The sequence below is a fragment of the Haliotis asinina genome, chromosome 10 (assembly GCF_037392515.1).
Source record: "Haliotis asinina isolate JCU_RB_2024 chromosome 10, JCU_Hal_asi_v2, whole genome shotgun sequence".
In the NCBI taxonomy this organism is placed as follows: Eukaryota; Metazoa; Mollusca; class Gastropoda; order Lepetellida; family Haliotidae; genus Haliotis; species Haliotis asinina.
The window spans coordinates 10106499-10114115 of record NC_090289.1 but is presented as its reverse complement, the minus strand read 5'-3'; the positions used below and the strand labels follow the sequence as shown (position 1 = coordinate 10114115).

General features: G+C 37.1%; 1 protein-coding gene across 1 annotated transcript in view; it reads left to right on the top strand.

Moving 5' to 3' along the window:
* The first annotated feature begins 625 nt into the window (after positions 1–625).
* LOC137298930 (uncharacterized) overlaps positions 626–7617 on the top strand; it is a 69881-nt gene continuing 62889 nt past the window's right edge. Inside the window, exons 1-2 of the mRNA XM_067831314.1 lie at positions 626–796; positions 1212–1406. The gene's annotated coding sequence lies outside the window, so the exon portion shown is untranslated. The remainder of the gene's footprint in view (positions 797–1211; positions 1407–7617) is intronic.

Here is a 7617-nt window from a genome sequence, read left to right as displayed (position 1 = left end):
AGGGTATTGCCATCATATAGGTAACTGTAGGTAAGCTGAGTGAGTGGTGTTTACGCGTCTTGTAACAATATTTCAGCAATATCACATTAGCAGTGGGTACAAGCATATAGTGCCCATATTGGGAATAAAACTTCAGCGTGACGAGCCGACGCTTAGTCTCTGAGTGAGTGAGTGAGTTGAGTTGAGTTTTACGCCGCATTCAGCAATATTTCAGCTATATTCAGTGATCAACAGCATGAGCATCCATATGCGCAATTTGGAACTGATGACATGGTCAACCAGGACGGCGAGCCTGACCACCCGATCCCGTTTGTAGCATCTTACGACAAGCACATGGGTTTTGGCACGCATGGGTTGCTGAAGGCCTATTTTATTCCGAACCTTCACGGACGTATGACAACAAACCAACGAACTTTAAATGAACACAAATGTGCTACTATAATAGAGGATTAACACAATAAACCTCCGACTTTTGGGTGCTGTATTATTGATTGTAGCTTACGGACCTTTTTATAGCTTCATTCATTTGTCAATTGTTCAATAATCACATTACACCCGTCGAATGGCTTCCCTCTGTAAACAGAGTCACAAATATAAATTCGCAGGGGGTGTGATTAATGAATGTAAGAGCAAAGGACGATCGTCACTGAGCGATCATAACGGCATGTACCTGGATATCCCCGAGCTTTTCTATGGTGCATTTGATATCCGAGAACGGGTGTCTTTGAAAGTGGGAGGCTTGATAACAGTATCTCGTTATCGGTGAGGGGTGACGGGGTGTCATAAATAAGACGAGGTAAGTTTCATTCGCTGACGAGATTATAATGATAAGTATATTCTCTATGCTTGTAACGCCAAGTGCTGTCGTGACTATTGCGCCAGCACGCGATCTCTGAATGAAAGAGAATCTCCAAATAGATGAAAGGTTGGATACAGGAAATCGCCCACAGTTTGAGAAGGTCTGTTCGATACTCAGGCCTCTTTGCGTGATGTTTCATACAGCAAGTTTGTAGCCAGCTGCAATATGAGCACATAATTACTTGTCTTACGAACCTGGTGACAATTACCAAATTACATATATATTTCCGTCGCTGTATGAAACATTATACATTCAGCGTTTGGACAAATGGAATGAAAGTGTATTTTTGTCAGGTGGAAATATAAAACATAAACCTTTTTACAGATCTTACTTTCAACTTTGTAATTTGCAGACGGGCTTTAAGTCGGAGATTTCAGGTGGAATTTACATTCGGAGTTTACAATCGGATTTAACGTTGGGGTATAACATCTATATTTCACCGGCGGACCTTTCAGCGGAACCGTGTAGAACAGATCGTTTGTGGATATTTGTATAAAAGTCGTCAAACAACGAAATAGTTTGGAGAAAGAGGATTGAAGTTTAAGAGGTGGGTAACTCTCATTATTTAAGTAAACTCTTGTGTTATTTCATAATTCTGAAGGTAATAATATTTTTATCATAGTTTTCATTCAGTTTAACTTGAATACTTTGTTAATTAAGACAGACCATTACCAATATTTACATTCACAAAAGACATATGTTTTGGGCTTTGAAAAACTTGTGAACTTGAAAGAAAAACCTTGTAAATTCAACTGATTGATTTCAGCAAAGTGCTTTCATGTCAACATTATATAATTAGTAGATACGTACTTCAAGATCGATATATCAATATCGATAACGTGACTTGGCACGATGAATGTTCGAGTTAAACCTGCCTATCCCAAAGCAATGAATTTGTAAGTATACTAATCAATTTTCATCAAAACCTTGTCAGGAAATGTTTTAGTAACATAAATGTGAAAGTGTATACAATCGCACTGCATCATTGCAACACTTGTTTTCCAAATATTTGTACTGGAAATGGGATTTCCGTCAGCAGCAACCAGTATGACTTTTTTTAACCTCATATGTTTATTAGAAGGCGGGAAACAGTGAGGCAAATCCACATCTATACCTTAAAATGATTAGCAGTTAATTGTTTTCTCTCGGGTTATTCTGGAAGAATTAACAAGCTATTGCGCTGCCCTGCTATACTGGACAAAATGAGTTAGGGATGTTGGTATTTTTATGATTTATAATTTATCAGTTTGTCTATGACTAAATACATCATTATTCATAATTTCAAAATTTACATATATCCCTAATTATTTTTTTCGTGTCCAGTATATTTCATAATTTTTTTCAACGATCGTGTCAAGAGAAACGCAATAGTACCAAATGAATTTTATCCTTTTCATAGATAAGTTATAGAGGACGAGTTTTTATGCCGGTATGCCTAGTTTAAGCGTGATAATTCAAGAAACATACACAGTATGTATTTTCCATCACTAGTTCAAAAATAGGTTCTCTCAAAGAACTTTTTCTTCAAACCCCTAACATTGAAGCATTGCCCTTATGTGCTAAATATATTAAGGATAATACAGTCTTTACGTCCCTTGATATTATGCATCTAATTGTATTGTTTCTGCACGTTTCAGTGCCTTTGATGAAAACAAAACACATTAAAAAACTGTAAAGATTAGTGTATATAATCTACTTTTTGAAGTAGTCATTAAAATGCGAGGATTGCCGTTTTGGGGAAATAAATTTCTCAATGAGAATAGACCATTAAACCTGTTTAGAATCTTTCTACAATTTTAAAGATCTATGAGTGAGTGAGTTTAGTTTTACGCCGCACTCAGCAACATTCCAGCAATAAAATTACCATCAAATTAGATCGTAACTTTACGCCATAATTTTCTTCGTGAACGGAATCCCCATAGCTTGGTTCAAATTACGATAGAATTTCAACACATACAGGCGTTCAAGTTCAGGCAGGTCTGAGGAGGGAATGTAATGTATACGTCTTCCGATTCTTATGAAACTTGTCCATGGAAGAATAGGCATTCACTACGCCATGCTGGGTGTTAGAGACAAATGGGGACCGGTGGCTGTATATGGTTGGTTCGTTGTTTTGTGAAGATCCGGGTTAGACTTGATCTTCAGTAACCCATGCTTGTCGTAAGAGGTGACTTACAAGATCGGATGGTCAGACTCACTGGCTTGGTGAACGCATGTTGTTGATCATTGGTTTGTCTGGTCCAGGCTTGATTATATACATACTTCAGCCGTATAGCTGGAATTTGTTGAGTGCTTCGTTAAACAAGAAATGAGTAAACATTGTCCGCCGACGAGCTTGATCGATTATATATAGACAGCCGTGACATTTATTAAACCTCTGTTATCGGGCCTGATAAAAAGATTGACTAACACACTCACTAATGTGACAAGAAAATATGCACCATATCGTGACTTAATAATATACACGATCATGCATATTCATCACAATTCAGTCATGCATATTCATCACAATTCAGTCATGCATATTCATTACAAGTCAGTCATGCATATTCATTACAAGTCAGTCATGCATATTCATCACAAGTCAGTCATGTATATTAATCACAATTCAGTCATGTATATTAATCGCAAGTCAGTCATTAACGTTAATCGTTCACACGCTATCACAAGGCAATCATACATGCAATGTGAATTTGTTCACACAAAAAACACACGTGAACAGTACTTTACAGAACAGTACAGTCAATCATATGCACGAATGTCCACAGGAGAACGTTAGCTAGTATCAACGTGTTCCCATACATCTTCCCCAAAACTCTCCTCACACAAACATGTATTAACAAATGCTGTGTTCTTAGAATTCTAATCGGGCCAATTAGCAACTCGTTAACTCGAAGTCGTTCAACTCTATGTAACCTTCCACTCTATGTTACTCTCCTGTATAAATTACCATTTAAACAAAAGAATATTTTAAGTCAGTATGTGTCGAAGTGCGAATGAACTGATGTTATTTCGGTTGTCCTCATTAACAACAATGCGCTATACTAGTTGATATTGTCTCGTTGTTTTGTAACCCTCTTTAGGCGAACAGCCTATTAATATAAGGTGTTCACTGGTCACGAGGGGGCCATGGGCTCACATACCCTCGAGGTTTGTTTTTGATGTTTCACTAATGTGAAACGTGACTTTTTTATGACTCTATATTCTTTATGACGTCATGACCATGCACGTCAATCTCGTCCGATACCGACTGATGTAATTTCTGTGTCCATGGCAACATGCACTTGACAGGTCTTGCTGACCATGGTTTTTGAACAGAACATGTAAATCATTGCCTTCTTTGTTACACCTCCGTGGGCATATCTTTTTCTGAAGCATAGAAACCTTGTAATATAATCTACCGATCATTCAGAAAGATAATTAAGTTGACTTGTATACTCATATACTTTTTCTGGTGCGGGCATATTTGTTAGTCACTGAACCAGCTACATATACATGACATTGTGCGTGCGTGCGTATGTGTGCGTATGTGTGCGTATATGTGCGTATGTGTACGTATGTGTGCGTATGTGTGCGTATGTGTGCGTATGTGTGCGTATGTGTGCGTATGTGTGCGTATGTGTGCGTATGTGTGCGTATGCGCGTCAGTTGTGTATCAATGTAATTTTCGGAAATCATTCAAATACACTGTCCACCGTTACAATGAACTCATAGGGATCCCAGTTCGTTATGACAGTAGTTCGTTATACACATTTCGAGTAAACACAATGGCCGGGTGAAAATTAGAAACAGTTCGTAATATCCATCATTCCACTTTAACCATGTTCGTTATAAACGTAGCATACGGTGTATTGGAAATACGCCCTGATACACCGTGAATGTGTAGCAAAAGCTTCTTTATTCTCATAATACCGTTCAGTAAACATCCTCTGTGTATTTTTGATTGATTTCTCGTTAATTACTTATAAGTTTGCTTTCGGTCGAAATAAGCAAACTTACTGTGTTTGGATATTCACGTAAAGCATTTCATGGTTACATACCGCTGATTTTCCTGCATCATGAACACCGGTAGCCGTTCATGCATGGCAAATTGTGGAAGTCAGGGGTTCGGATAAATGGGGTTTCGTTGTCCATAGTGATGCATATTGTATTGCTTCAGAAAATGAATACTGGAGCATCCATTCATGATATTTTAATACATGACAGTTGACCAAACCAATCAACTGGGTATTTTGTAAAGATTGTGGTCTCACCCATGGTATTGTTTACTTATTGATAAAAAGCGGCATAAAACTAAACTCACTCACAACCATTTGGGGAATGTGCACCTATTTAAACCTAACGATTTCAATTGCTCAATTCACTAATAAACGATCGTTACAAGTGGTCGTATGGTTTATAACTATGATATCTGACATGTGATTACATGATATTTAAAGCGTTAGCAAAAGCAATATTTAGTTACACGTAAGTCCTTCTCTTTAATGAAATATAACTGATACTTCACATGCAATCGAGTTCATAGCGTTCATATTGCCTTTGATATATACGCGACATTCAGTGAAATAGACACGAAACACGTCGTTTTCATCTGATAAGGCCAACGTGTCAATTCACGACTGTATCCGTCTTTCGAATGTAAACACACAATCTTAGAAAGAAAACATCTGTTCCGCGAGGTGCCTATTCAACGAAAGTAGAAATCAAATAATCTATTTACTGCCAAGTCAATAGGCATACCTTCTCAACTGGAAATACAACCTACCCGTCAAAGAGAATGTAAGGATGTAATATAAAATGTCCGATAACAATTGGGCAGGTTTTATCGACACCCGCAGGTTATTAGTTTAGTGGCCCGGATATGAATTATTAGCTTCATTGGACAGGGTCAAGGGACTGTTTTTCTTTGGTTCTGACCCTCCATTAAAGACCAACGCTGGACATGAAGAATAACGCTATGTGTTTAGGGGGTCATGGCAGACAAGGTTCATAACGAAGCATGGTGATTAAGGAACGGCAGGGAGTAGGGAAGACCTGCTATAAGCCCATATTACAAAGTACCACGCTCGGGGACAGTTAAACAAGCTAAGACCTTTGTCAACATGTTAGTAACCGTGTCATGGCTTGTTTCTCCAGTACGACATTTTATACATGTCAAGGTACGCTGCTTCCTGTGTGATAACGAATCTAAACACCTTTCTCTCAAGATAATGCCTGTGACTATAGTTTTACGCCGCATTTAGCATTTTGCCACCCCTTAGTCTGGTTGTGGAGAGATGACTTTATAGGTTATGTAGCATGAGTATTGCAAATTCTAAAACCTGCTAATTATCTACCAGTAATAGCAGAATGTATAATATCTTAAGAATCAGATAAGGCAACTTTCGGTAAAACTCATTAAAGATTAATAATACTACTATCCTAAGACGGCATGTGCACCGACTGAAGTGTGACCCATTTTAGTGGGAATAACTACTTGCCCTATGCTACTGAGCACATGTAATGCTAGCAGATTGTGAGTAATGCTTGGAGGAAATTACTAATGGCGCTGAAGCTTGCATTGTACTATTATAGTGCGAGTAATGATATGCAGTAAAATATACATAATGCTGGTAAACTATGCTGTTATAGTATGCTTGATGCTGTCAAAATATATCTAAAACAAACAGATTATTAGCAATACAAGTATAGTAAGAAGGTATGCGTCATGCTGTCAAAGTATATCTAAAACAAACAGATTATTAGCAATACAAGTATAGTAAGAAAGTATGCGTCATGCTGTCAAAGTATATCTAAAACAAACAGATTATTAGCAATAGAAGTATAGTAAGAAAGTATGCGTCATGCTGTCAAAGTATATCTAAAACAAACAGATTATTAGTAATAGAAGTATAGTAAGAAAGTATGCGTCATGCTGTCAAAGTATATCTAAAACAAACAGATTATTAGTAATACAAGTATAGTAAAAATGACACTTGCAACCATATGCAGTAACGTATACGTGATAATGCTGGTAAACTATGCGTAAAGCTGTGTAAGTATGCTTAATGCGGTCAAAGAATTTCTAACACAACTAGACAATTAGTAATACAAGTATAGTAAAACTGACACTTGTAACCGATATGTAGTGAAGCATGCGTAAACATGCTCATAAACAACGCAAAAGAAAAACTGCCTCGGTATAAGTAATGCTGTCAAAGTATTCCTAACACAAACAGATTATTAGTAATACAAGTATAGTAAAACTGAAATTTTTAATGATATGCAAGAAAGTATATGTACAGTCTGTTTGCCGTGAAAACGTACCGACGGATTTCACTTTAAACAAAAACGTTAATCAAACAAAGTGAAATTAAACATTCCGAATCCTCATAATTTTACCTTTTCAGTTGTACATTTAAATGTCAGAATTGTATTCAACATAAGATAAAAGTTGTTTAACAAACGATCATATTTTTGCATATTAAGTTTGCATTACAAGGGGGTAAGAGCAGTAGTTGAAACAGCGAAACAAATGCACGTGCGGTACGTGAAGAGCATTAACTTTGATCAACCCTCCTTGATCTTGCTGTTTCATTTTATATGCGATTTCTTATGATTATTAAAAAGGGTGGTGTCGTATGTATTGATACAAAATGATCTGATGTCTCCAGTTCAGCAATTTTACTTCATGCATTGGGCGGAAGTATAAGAAATAGACTGTCATAAATAGTGTGTGACGTCAGTCAAACACTGCTATAAATAGCTGAGTAACGGTA